This window comes from Oncorhynchus mykiss, chromosome 19 (assembly GCF_013265735.2).
Source record: "Oncorhynchus mykiss isolate Arlee chromosome 19, USDA_OmykA_1.1, whole genome shotgun sequence".
NCBI lineage: Eukaryota > Metazoa > Chordata > Actinopteri > Salmoniformes > Salmonidae > Oncorhynchus > Oncorhynchus mykiss.
This window is the reverse complement of record NC_048583.1, coordinates 27,970,417-27,983,147: the sequence shown is the minus strand read 5'-3', so window position 1 is coordinate 27,983,147 and position 12,731 is coordinate 27,970,417. Positions and strand designations below refer to the sequence as shown.

The 12,731-nt window shown below is 53.6% G+C and overlaps 1 protein-coding gene and 1 long non-coding RNA gene across 7 annotated transcripts in view; both read left to right on the top strand.

Annotated features, from left to right (window-relative positions):
• Positions 1 to 12,731, top strand: part of slc25a21 (solute carrier family 25 member 21) — a 276,710-nt gene that overhangs the window by 213,568 nt on the left and 50,411 nt on the right. The window lies entirely within an intron of this gene.
• Positions 11,721 to 12,731, top strand: part of LOC118941468 — a 1,018-nt gene continuing 7 nt past the window's right edge. Inside the window, exons 1-2 of the long non-coding RNA XR_005037695.1 lie at positions 11,721 to 11,958; positions 12,282 to 12,731. The exon at positions 12,282 to 12,731 is cut by the window's right edge and continues 7 nt beyond it. This is a non-coding gene — a long non-coding RNA (uncharacterized LOC118941468). The remainder of the gene's footprint in view (positions 11,959 to 12,281) is intronic.

The following is a 12,731-nucleotide window of genomic DNA, read 5'->3' as shown; positions in this document are numbered from 1 at the left end:
CACTCATGTTGCGGAGTCAATGTGGATCATGTAGAGTAGGGAGAAGGCGTTTCTACTTACAGTATCTTATCCTTTGTGTGTGTGTGTGTTTGAGAAATGTACTTCTTCTCTCCTCGTATTCAATGAGGACTGCAACTGCGACTAATCCCTGCCTCTGCCACACGTCCCCTCCTTACCTAACTGACCGCCCAGTAAGCCCACGACATAACACCTGCCTCTTCCTCCATCTGTGGACCATATCCACTCTTGTCTGGCGTGGTCTGATCATATATCAGACCTGTTGTTTCAAGAGAATCGCGGTTGCATTTCCTACTTGCGTCATAGTCGGATTGACTGTCTTGCCTATGAAGTACCATCCAGTAGGCCTATATTTGAGGAAGGTTACTGGATGGACAGCTACTGTTATGCTCATCCTATCCTCTCCTTGCTGCGGCGCTGCAGGCCAGTCCTGTCTCTCCCATGGATCAGTCCTGTCTCTCCCATGGATCAGTCCTGTCTCTCCCATGGATCAGTCCTGTCTCTCCCATGGATCAGTCCTGTTGCTGCTCCTGCCACTACACATTATGACCGGTTGTTTCATTAACTTCATTTGGGATAGGGGGTAGCATTTTCACTTTTGGATGAAAAGCGTGTCCAGAGTAAGCTGCCTCCTACTCAGTCCCAGATGCTAATATATGCATATTATTAGTATTGGATAGAAAACACTCTGAGGTTTCTAAGACTGTTTGAATGATGTCTGTGAGTATAACAGAACTCATATGGCAGGCAAACACCTGAGGAAAAAATCCAAACAGAAAGTGGGAAATCTGAGGTTTGTAGTTTTTCAACTCAGCCCCTATTGAAGATACAGTGGGATATTGGTTATGTTGCACTTCCTAAGGCGTCCACTAGATGTCAGACATCTTTAGAACGTTGTTTGATGCTTCTACTATGAAGGGGGGCTGAATGAGAGGGGAATGAGTCAGAGGTCTGCCAGCAGCCACGAGCTCGTGACGCGCGGTCATGAGAAAGTTACCTGTCGTTCCATTGCTTTTCTACAGACAATGGAATTGTTCGGTTGGGACATTATTGAAGATTTATGATAGAAACATCCTAAAGATTGATTCTATACATTGTTTGATATGTTTCTACGTCCAGTAATATAACTTTTGGGAATTTTTGTCCGACCTTTCCCCTGAAAGTTGCACGTGCGTTTCGATTTGATTACCACACGCCCTAACAAAAGGAGGTATATGAACATAAATTATCGAACAAATCAAACATTTATTGTGGAACTGGGATTCCTGGGAGTGCATTCTGATGAAGATCATCAAAGGTAAGTGAATATTTATAATGATATTTCTGACTAATGTTGACTGCGCAACATGGCGGATATTTCGTTTGGCTGGTTTGGGCTCTGAGCTCCGTACTCAGATTATTGCATGGTTTGCTTTTTCCATATATATTTTTTTAAATCTGACACAGCAGTTTGATTAACAGGACCGCTATCTAGGAGGTGTCAGTGTCACAAACACCTCGACGCATTATGTTACAAAGATTGAATTGTTTAAATACTACAACTGCGTCTGAAATTAGCCGTTTTGGAGTGGCAGTACAGGACTTATGAAAACTCATTTGTTTCAGCGTCTCGGGGACGCCTGGTGGCATCTAGAACCTTCTTCACATTTCTCCTCTCTCTCTCTCTCTCTCACTCACTCACTCACACTCACACTCACACAGCGCCGGGCCTTGGGAGGCAGGGGAGCGAGGAGGAGAAAAGAGGAAGGGATAGTCACCGGCAGTAATATAGAGGCTCGGGTTTTGCTAAGGAAACACTTAGGAAAGTTGTCTTCTGTCTGGAAAGCGCGTGCGTCTGTGTGTGCGGGCGTGCGTGTGTTACAGCCAAGTCACCCCCACTGTCAGAGAAGTCTTCAAAACCATGCAACATTTCCTCACTTCAAAGTGGTCCTTACTTTCCTGTCCTTTGAGCTGGGTTAGTATGTACTGTGCTATCTCTAGAGATCCTGGCTTGTGCTCGGCACTTCTTCTCATGCTTTGATCTCCTCTAGCTCAACCTGTACCTTCCACTTATTATCAAGAAGTTCTGTACTTACTATGACTGTGATATGTGGTTAAGATAGCCAGGTGGTTGTCTCACTCACGTAGCTTTCTTAAGTGCGACTTAAATGTAAGTCGCTCTGGATAAGAGTGTCTGCTAAATGATTAGATTGGAAATGTCAAATGCTCAGCATGGTAGGCGAATCATCATCAGCACGGTGAGTTTTGAGCTCCGATATTCGTTTTCTGCTCTTTCTGTTGACATTGATTCCAAAACGTTCTGTTCATGGACAGCACTGAAGCTCTTTACTGTCCAATTCCTCTCCTACTACTAGTTGACCCTTCTATCACCCATCTTCGGGTCTCTCATCAGCTAGTTTTATGCCGTTCTTCCTGCCCAGAAGTCTGATCATCAGCACAGTGTGATCCAAGGGCTGAGGGGTCACAGTACATGAGGAGAAGACATCTGGGTCCCAGGGAGAGAGAGGCAGCTTCACCGGCCTGATCACTAAAAGTAGACTTCGATTTCGGACGTTTGAAAAGGTCCCCACAACGTCGGTATATGCCTTCCTCGGCACTCACAAAAAAAAAAATGGTTGCCCAAATAGGGCACTGCGTCACCACAGTTCACAATTATCTAGCAAGCCGTAAGAATACCTGATGTTAGCAGACGGAAACAGTGCTTTGTTTTTAATTATTTCGCTTTAAGCCTTCCCCAAACCATAGCCTGAAACTTAACCACTCAGAATGAATGCCGAAACTGTTAACCTTCTGAGTGGTTTCTGTTTTAACCCTGTAGCCACGAGGAATGAATGTGTCTCGAAAAGATGTTCATCCAAAATACGTTGAATTTCGAAGGGAAATGATGAGATCTTGTTGAGCTTGCCGGTGAAGAACCACAGGAGTCATGTTTATCTGAACTCACACACACACACTCACACACACATACAGTATATGTACACATACACACACACACTCACAGTATATGAGTAGACATCTGGGTCCCAGCCATGGACTGAGGTAGCATCTCAGTGGGGATCCAGACCAGTCATGTTTATCTGTGTGAGAAGTAAAGAGAAGAAGTAAAAGTATGAGACAGGGTTAGGGCCAGTAGGAGACAGGGTTAGGGCCAGTAGGAGACAGGGTTAGGGCCAGTATGAGACAGGGTTAGGGCCCGTATGAGACAGGGTTAGGGCCCGTATGAGACAGGGTTAGGGCCAGTGGGAGACAGGGTTAGGGCCAGTAGGAGAGTGGGAGAAAGGGTTAGGGCCAGTGGGAGACAGGTTAGGGCCAGTAGGAGACAGGGTTAGGGCCAGTAGGAGACAGGGTTCGTAGGAGACAGGGTTAGGGCCAGTGGGAGACAGGGTTAGGGCCAGTGGGAGACAGGGTTAGGGCCAGTAGGAGACAGGGTTAGGGCCAGTAGGAGACAGGGTTAGGGCCAGTAGGAGACAGGGTTAGGGCCAGTAGGAGACAGGTTAGGGCCAGTAGGAGACAGGGTTAGTAGGAGACAGGGTTAGGGCCAGTAGGAGACAGGGTTAGGGCCAGTGGGAGACAGGGTTAGGGCCAGTGGGAGACACGGTTAGGGCCAGTATGAGACAGGGTTAGGTCCAGTATGAGACAGGGTTAGGTCCAGTATGAGACAGGGTTAGGGCCAGTATGAGACATGTTTTAGGGCCAGTATGAGACAGGGTTTAGGGCGAGTATGAGACAGGGTTAGGGCCAGTGGGAGACAGGGTTAGGGCCAGTGGGAGACAGGGTTAGGGCCAGTGGGAGACAGGGTTAGGGCCAGTAGGAGAGTGGGAGAAAGGGTTAGGGCCAGTGGGAGACAGGTTAGGGCCAGTAGGAGACAGGGTTAGGGCCAGTAGGAGACAGGGTTCGTAGGAGACAGGGTTAGGGCCAGTGGGAGACAGGGTTAGGGCCAGTGGGAGACAGGGTTAGGGCCAGTAGGAGACAGGGTTAGGGCCAGTAGGAGACAGGGTTAGGGCCAGTAGGAGACAGGTTAGGGCCAGTAGGAGACAGGGTTAGTAGGAGACAGGGTTAGGGCCAGTAGGAGACAGGGTTAGGGCCAGTGGGAGACAGGGTTAGGGCCAGTGGGAGACACGGTTAGGGCCAGTATGAGACAGGGTTAGGTCCAGTATGAGACAGGGTTAGGGCCAGTATGAGACAGGGTTAGGGCCAGTATGAGACATGTTTTAGGGCCAGTATGAGACAGGGTTTAGGGCGAGTATGAGACAGGGTTAGGGCCAGTGGGAGACAGGGTTAGGGCCAGTGGGAGACAGGGTTAGGGCCAGTGGGAGACAGGGTTAGGGCCAGTGGGAGACAGGGTTAGGGCCAGTATGAGACAGGGTTAGGGCTAGTATGAGACAGGGTTTAGGGCCAGTATGAGACAGGGTTAGGGCCAGTATGAGACAGGGTTTAGGGCCAGTATGAGACAGGGTAAGGGCCAGTGGGAGACAGGGTCAGGGCCAGTGGGAGACAGGGTTAGGGCTAGTATGAGACAGGGTTTAGGGCCAGTATGAGACAGGGTTAGGGCCAGTATGAGACAGGGTTTAGGGCCAGTATGAGACAGGGTAAGGGCCAGTGGGAGACAGGGTCAGGGCAAGTGGGAGACAGGGTTAGGGCCAGTGAGAGACAGGGTTAGGGCCAGTGGGAGACAGGGTTAGGGCCAGTGGGAGACAGGGTTAGGGCCAGTAGGAGACAGGGTTAGGGCCAGTAGGAGACAGGTTAGGGCCAGTAGGAGACAGGGTTAGTAGGAGACAGGGTTAGGGCCAGTAGGAGACAGGGTTAGGGCCAGTGGGAGACAGGGTTAGGGCCAGTGGGAGACACGGTTAGGGCCAGTATGAGACAGGGTTAGGTCCAGTATGAGACAGGGTTAGGGCCAGTATGAGACAGGGTTAGGGCCAGTATGAGACATGTTTTAGGGCCAGTATGAGACAGGGTTTAGGGCGAGTATGAGACAGGGTTAGGGCCAGTGGGAGACAGGGTTAGGGCCAGTGGGAGACAGGGTTAGGGCCAGTGGGAGACAGGGTTAGGGCCAGTAGGAGAGTGGGAGAAAGGGTTAGGGCCAGTGGGAGACAGGTTAGGGCCAGTAGGAGACAGGGTTAGGGCCAGTAGGAGACAGGGTTCGTAGGAGACAGGGTTAGGGCCAGTGGGAGACAGGGTTAGGGCCAGTGGGAGACAGGGTTAGGGCCAGTAGGAGACAGGGTTAGGGCCAGTAGGAGACAGGGTTAGGGCCAGTAGGAGACAGGTTAGGGCCAGTAGGAGACAGGGTTAGTAGGAGACAGGGTTAGGGCCAGTAGGAGACAGGGTTAGGGCCAGTGGGAGACAGGGTTAGGGCCAGTGGGAGACACGGTTAGGGCCAGTATGAGACAGGGTTAGGTCCAGTATGAGACAGGGTTAGGGCCAGTATGAGACAGGGTTAGGGCCAGTATGAGACATGTTTTAGGGCCAGTATGAGACAGGGTTTAGGGCGAGTATGAGACAGGGTTAGGGCCAGTGGGAGACAGGGTTAGGGCCAGTGGGAGACAGGGTTAGGGCCAGTGGGAGACAGGGTTAGGGCCAGTGGGAGACAGGGTTAGGGCCAGTATGAGACAGGGTTAGGGCCAGTATGAGACAGGGTTAGGGCTAGTATGAGACAGGGTTTAGGGCCAGTATGAGACAGGGTTAAGGCCAGTATGAGACAGGGTTTAGGGCCAGTATGAGACAGGGTAAGGGCCAGTGGGAGACAGGGTCAGGGCCAGTGGGAGACAGGGTTAGGGCTAGTATGAGACAGGGTTTAGGGCCAGTATGAGACAGGGTTAGGGCCAGTATGAGACAGGGTTTAGGGCCAGTATGAGACAGGGTAAGGGCCAGTGGGAGACAGGGTCAGGGCAAGTGGGAGACAGGGTTAGGGCCAGTGGGAGACAGGGTTAGGGCCAGTGGGAGACAGGGTTAGGGCCAGTGGGAGACAGGGTTAGGGCCAGTATGAGACAGGGTTAGGGCCAGTATGAGACAGGGTTAGGGCCAGTATGAGACAGGGTTTAGGGCCAGTATGAGACAGGGTAAGGGCCAGTGGGAGACAGGGTTAGGGCCAGTAGGAGAGTGGGAGAAAGGGTTTGGGCCAGTAAGAGACAGGGTTAGGGCCAGTAAGAGACAGGGTTAGGGCCAGTAAGAGACAGGGTTAGGGCCAGTAGGAGACAGGGTTAGGGCCAGTAGGAGACTCTGTTAGTAGGAGACAGGGTTAGGGCCAGTAGGAGACAGGGTTAGGGCCATTAGGAGACAGGGTTAGGGCCATTAGGAGACAGGGTTAGGGCCATTAGGATACAAGGTTGGGGCCAGTAAGAGACAGGGTTAGGGCCAGTAAGAGACAGGGTTAGGGCTAGTAGGAGACAGGGTTAGGGCCATTAACAGACAGGGTTAGGGCCATTAAGAGACAGGGTTAGGGGCCGTAAGAGACAGGGTTAGGGCCAGTAAGAGACAGGGTTAGGGCCAGTAAGAAACAGGGTTAGGGCCAGTAGGAGACAGGGTTAGGGCCAGTAGGAGACAGGGTTAGGGCCAGTAGGAGACAGGGTTAGGGCCAGTAGGAGACAGGGTGAGGGCCAGTAGGAGACAGGGTTAGTAGGAGACAGGGTTAGGGCCAGTAGGAGACAGGGTTAGGGCCAGTAGGAGACGGGGTTAGTAGGAGACAGGGTTAGTAGGAGACAGGGTTAGTAGGAGACAGGGTTAGTAGGAGACAGGGTTAGGGCCAGTAGGAGACAGGGTTAGGGCCATTAGGAGACTGGGTTAGTAGGAGATAGGGTTAGGGCCAGTAGGAGACAAGGCCAGTAGGAGACTGGTTCAGTAGGAGACGGGGCCAGTAGGAGACGGGGCCAGTAGGAGACAGGGCCAGTAGGAGACAGGGCCAATAGGAGACAGGGTTAGGGCCAGTAGGAGACAGGGTTATTAGGAGACAGGGTTATTAGGAGACAGGGTTAGTAGGAGACAGGGTTAGGGCCAGTAGGAGACAGGGTTAGTAGGAGACAGGGTTAGGGTGAGTAGGAGACAGGGTTAGGGCCAGTAGGAGACCAGGTTAGTAGGGGACAGGGTTAGGGCCAGTAGGAGATAGGGTTAGTAGGAGACGGGGTTAGGGCCAGTAGGAGACAGGGTTAGGGCCAGTAGGAGACTGGGTTAGTAGGAGATAGGGTTAGAGCCAGTAGGAGACAAGGCCAGTAGGAGACGGGGCCAGTAGGAGACGGGGCCAGTAGGAGACGGGGCCAGTAGGAGACAGGGCCAGTAGGAGACAGGGTTAGGGTGAGTAGGAGACAGGTTTAGGGCCAGTAGGAGACAGGGTTAGGGCCAGTAGGAGACCAGCTTAGTAGGGGGCAGGGTTAGGGCCAGTAGGAGATAGGGTTAGTAGGAGACGGGGTTAGGGCCGGTAGGAGACAGGGTTAGGGCCAGTAGGAGACGGGGTTAGTAGGAGACAGGGTTTGGGCCAGTAGGAGACAGGGTTAGGGCCATTTGGAGACAGGGTTAGGGCCAGTTAAGGAGACAGGGTTAGGACCAGTATGAGACAGGGTTAGGGCCATTAGGAGACCAGGATAGGGCCAATAGGACACCAGGTTAGGTTCAGTAGGAGACCAGGTTAGGGCCATTAGGAGACGGAGTTAGGGCCAGTAGGAGACAGGGTTAGTAGGAGATGGGGTTAGGGCCAGTAGGAGACAGGGTTAGTAGGAGACAGGGTTAGGGCCAGTAGGAGACCAGGTTAGGGTCAATAGGAGACCAGGTTAGGGCCAGTAGACAGGGTTAAGGCCAGTAGGAGACAGGGTTAGGGCCAGTTGGAGACAGGGTTAGGGCCAGTTGGAGACAGGGTTAGGGCCAGTTGGAGACAGGGTTAGGGCCAGTATTAGACAGGGTTAGGGCCAGTAGTAGAACAGGTTAGGGCCAATAGGAGACCAGGTTAGGGCCAGTAGAAGACCCTGTTAGGGCCAGTAGGAGACAGGGTTAGTAGGAGACAGGGTTAGGGCCAGTAGGAGACAGGGTTAGTAGGAGACAGGATTAGGGTGAGTAGGAGACAGGTTTAGGGCCAGTAGGAGACAGGGTTAGGGCCAGTAGGAGACCAGCTTAGTAGGGGGCAGGGTTAGGGCCAGTAGGAGATAGGGTTATTAGGAGACGGGGTTAGGGCCGGTAGGAGACAGGGTTAGGGCCAGTAGGAGACGGGGTTAGTAGGAGACAGGGTTAGTAGGAGACAGGGTTAGGGCCATTTGGAGACAGGGTTAGGGCCAGTTGGAGACAGGGTTAGGCCCAATATGAGACAGGGTTAGGGCCAGTAGGAGACCAGGATAGGGCCAATAGGACACCAGGTTAGGTTCAGTAGGAAACCAGGTTAGGGCCTGTAGGAGACGGAGTTAGGGCCAGTAGGAGACAGGGTTAGTAGGAGACAGGGTTAGGGCCAGTAGAAGACCAGGTTAGGGCCAATAGGAGACCAGGTTAGGGCCAGTAGACAGGGTTAAGGCCAGTAGGAGACAGGGTTAGGGCCAGTTGGAGACAGGGTTAGGGCCAGTTGGAGACAGGGTTAGGGCCAGTTGGAGACAGGGTTAGGGCCAGTATTAGACAGGGTTAGGGCCAGTAGGAGAACAGGTTAGGGCCAATAGGAGACCAGGTTAGGGTTAGTAGGAGACGGGGTTAGGGCCTGTAGGAGACAGGGTTAGGGCCAGTTGGAGACGGGGTTAGTAGGAGACAGGGTTAGGGCCATTTGGAGACAGGGTTAGGGCCAGTTGGAGACAGGGTTAGGACCAGTATGAGACAGGGTTAGGGCCAGTAGGAGACCAGGATAGGGCCAATAGGACACCAGGTTAGGTTCAGTAGGAGACCGGGTTAGGGCCTGTAGGAGACGGAGTTAGGGCCAGTAGGAGACAGGGTTAGTAGGAGATTGGGTTAGGGCCAGTAGGAGACAGGGTTAGTAGGAGACAGGGTTAGGGCCAGTAGAAGACCAGGTTAGGGCCAATAGGAGACCAGGTTAGGGCCAGTAGACAGGGTTAAGGCCAGTAGGAGACAGGGTTAGGGCCAGTTGGAGACAGGGTTAGGGCCAGTTGGAGACAGGGTTAGGGCCAGTTGGAGACAGGGTTAGGGCCAGTATTAGACAGGGTTAGGGCCAGTAGGAGAACAGGTTAGGGCCAATAGGAGACCAGGTTAGGGCCAGTAGGAGACCCTGTTAGGGCCAGTAGGAGACCAGGTTAGGGCCAATGGGAGACCTGGTTAGGGCCAGCAGGAGACCTTGTTAGGGCCAGCAGGAGACCTGGTTAGGGCCAGCAGGAGACCTTGTTAGGTCCAGCAGGAGACCTGGTTAGTGCCAGCAGGAGACAGGGTTAGGGTTAGCAGGAGACGGGGTTAGGGTTGGCAGGAGACGGAGTTAGGGCCAGTAGGAGACAGGGTTAGTAGGAGATGGGGTTAGGGCCAGTAGGAGACAGGGTTAGTAGGAGACAGGGTTAGGGCCAGTAGGAGACCAGGTTAGGGCCAATAGGAGACCAGGTTAGGGCCAGTAGACAGGGTTAAGGCCAGTAGGAGACAGGGTTAGGGCCATTTGGAGACAGGGTTAGGGCCAGTTGGAGACAGGGTTAGGGCCAGTATTAGACAGGGTTAGGGCCAGTAGTAGAACAGGTTAGGGCCAGTAGGAGACCAGGTTAGGGCCAGTAGAAGACCCTGTTAGGGCCAGTAGGAGACAGGGTTAGTAGGAGACAGGGTTAGGGCCAGTAGGAGACCAGGATAGGGCCAATAGGACACCAGGTTAGGTTCAGTAGGAGACCGGGTTAGGGCCTGTAGGAGACGGAGTTAGGGCCAGTAGGAGACAGGGCTAGTAGGAGATTGGGTTAGGGCCAGTAGGAGACAGGGTTAGTAGGAGACAGGGTTAGAGCCAGTAGAAGACCAGGTTAGGGCCAATAGGAGACCAGGTTAGGGCCAGTAGACAGGGTTAAGGCCAGTAGGAGACAGGGTTAGGGCCAGTTGGAGACAGGGTTAGGGCCAGTTGGAGACAGGGTTAGGGCCAGTTGGAGACAGGGTTAGGGCCAGTATTAGACAGGGTTATGGCCAGTAGGAGAACAGGTTAGGGCCAATAGGAGACCAGGTTAGGGCCAGTAGGAGACCCTGTTAGGGCCAGTAGGAGACCAGGTTAGGGCCAATGGGAGACCTGGTTAGGGCCAGCAGGAGACCTTGTTAGGGCCAGCAGGAGACCTGGTTAGGGCCAGCAGGAGACCTTGTTAGGTCCAGCAGAAGACCTGGTTAGTGCCAGCAGGAGACAGGGTTAGGGTTAGCAGGAGACGGGGTTAGGGTTGGCAGGAGACGGAGTTAGGGCCAGTAGGAGACAGGGTTAGTAGGAGATGGGGTTAGGGCCAGTAGGAGACAGGGTTAGTAGGAGACAGGGTTAGGGCCAGTAGGAGACCAGGTTAGGGCCAATAGGAGACCAGGTTAGGGCCAGTAGACAGGGTTAAGGCCAGTAGGAGACAGGGTTAGGGCCATTTGGAGACAGGGTTAGGGCCAGTTGGAGACAGGGTTAGGGCCAGTATTAGACAGGGTTAGGGCCAGTAGTAGAACAGGTTAGGGCCAGTAGGAGACCAGGTTAGGGCCATTAGGAGACGGAGTTAGGGCCAGTAGGAGACAGGGTTAGTAGGAGACAGGGTTAGGGCCAGTAGGAGACAGGGTTAGTAGGAGACAGGGTTAGGGTGAGTAGGAGACAGGTTTAGGGCCAGTAGGAGACAGGGTTAGGGCCAGTAGGAGACCAGCTTAGTAGGGGGCAGGGTTAGGGCCAGTAGGAGATAGGGTTAGTAGGAGACGGGGTTAGTAGGAGACAGGGTTAGGGCCATTTGGAGACAGGGTTAGGGCCAGTTGGAGACAGGGTTAGGACCAGTATGAGACAGGGTTAGGGCCAGTAGGAGACCAGGATAGGGCCAATAGGACACCAGGTTAGGTTCAGTAGGAGACCAGGTTAGGGCCTGTAGGAGACGGAGTTAGGGCCAGTAGGAGACAGCGTTAGTAGGAGATGGGGTTAGGGCCAGTAGGAGACAGGGTTAGTAGGAGACAGGGTTAGGGCCAGTGGAAGACCAGTTTAGGGCCAATAGGAGACCAGGTTAGGGCCAGTAGACAGGGTTAAGGCCAGTAGGAGACAGGGTTAGGGCCAGTTGGAGACAGGGTTAGGGCCAGTTGGAGACAGGGTTAGGGCCAGTTGGAGACAGGGTTAGGGCCAGTATTAGACAGGGTTAGGGCCAGTAGGAGAACAGGTTAGGGCCAATAGGAGACCAGGTTAGGGCCAGTAGGAGACCAGGTTAGGGCCAATAGGAGACCTGGTTAGGGCCAGCAGGATACCTGGTTAGGGCCAGCAGGAGACCTGGTTAGGGCCAGCAGGAGACCTTGTTAGGTCCAGCAGGAGACCTGGTTAGTGCCAGTTAGGGTTAGCAGGAGACGGGGTTAGGGTTAGCAGGAGACGGGGTTAGGGTTAGCAGGAGACGGGGTTGGGGTTAGCAGGAGACGGAGTTAGGGTTAGCAGGTTAGCAGGAGACGGGGTTGGGGTTAGCAGGAGACGGAGTTAGGGTTAGCAGGAGACGGGGTTAGGGTTAACAGGAGACTGAGTTAGGGTTAGCAGGAGACAGGGTTAGGGTTAGCAGGAGACGGGGTTAGGGTTAGCTTGAGACGGGGTTAGGGTTAGCAGGAGACGGAGTTAGGGTTAGCAGGAGATGGGGTTAGGGTTAGCAGGAGACGGGGTTAGCAGGAGACGGGGTTAGGGTTAGCAGGAGACGGAGTTAGGGTTAGCAGGATACGGAGTTAAGGTTAGCAGGAGACAGGGTTAGGGTTAGCAGGATACGGGATTAGGGTTAGCAGGATACGGGGTTAGCAGGAGACGGGGTTAGGGTTAGCAGGAGACTGAGTTAGGGTTAGTAGGAGACGGAGTTAGGGTTAGCAGGAGACGGAGTTAGGGTTAGCAGGAGACGTGGTTAGGGTTAGCAGGAGACGGGGTTAGGGTTAGCAGGAGACGGGTTAGGGTTAGCAGGAGACGGGGTTAGGATTAGCAGGAGCTGGAGTTAGGGTTAGCAGGAGACGGAGTTAGGGTTAGCAGGAGACGGAGTTAGGGTTAGCAGGAGACGGGGTTAGGGTTAGCAGGAGACGGAGTTAGGGTTAGCAGGAGACGGAGTTAGGGTTAGCAGGAGACGGAGTTAGGGTTAGCAGGAGACGGAGTTAGGGTTAGCAAGAGACGGGGTTAGGGTTAGCAGGAGACAGGGTTAGCAGGAGACGGGGTTAAGGTTAGCAGGAGACGGGGTTAGGGTTAGCAGGAGACGGGGTTCGGGTTAGCAGGAGACGGGGTTAGGGTTAGCAGGAGACGGAGTTAGGGTTAGCAGGAGACGGAGTTAGGGTTAGCAGGACACGGAGTTAGGGTTAGCAGGAGACGGAGTTAGGGTTAGCAGGATACGGGGTTAGGGTTAGCAGGATACGGGGTTAGCAGGAGACGGAGTTAGGGTTAGCAGGATACGGAGTTAAGGTTAGCAGGAGACGGGGTTAGGGTTAGCAGGATACGGGGTTAGGGTTAGCAGGATACGGGGTTAGCAGGAGACGGAGTTAGGGTTAGCAGGAGACGGAGTTAGGGTTAGCAGGAGACGGAGTTAGGGTTAGCAGGAGACGGGGTTAGGGTTAGCAGGAGACGGAGTTAGGGTTAGCAGGAGACGGGGTTAGGGTTAGCAGGAGACTGAGTTAGG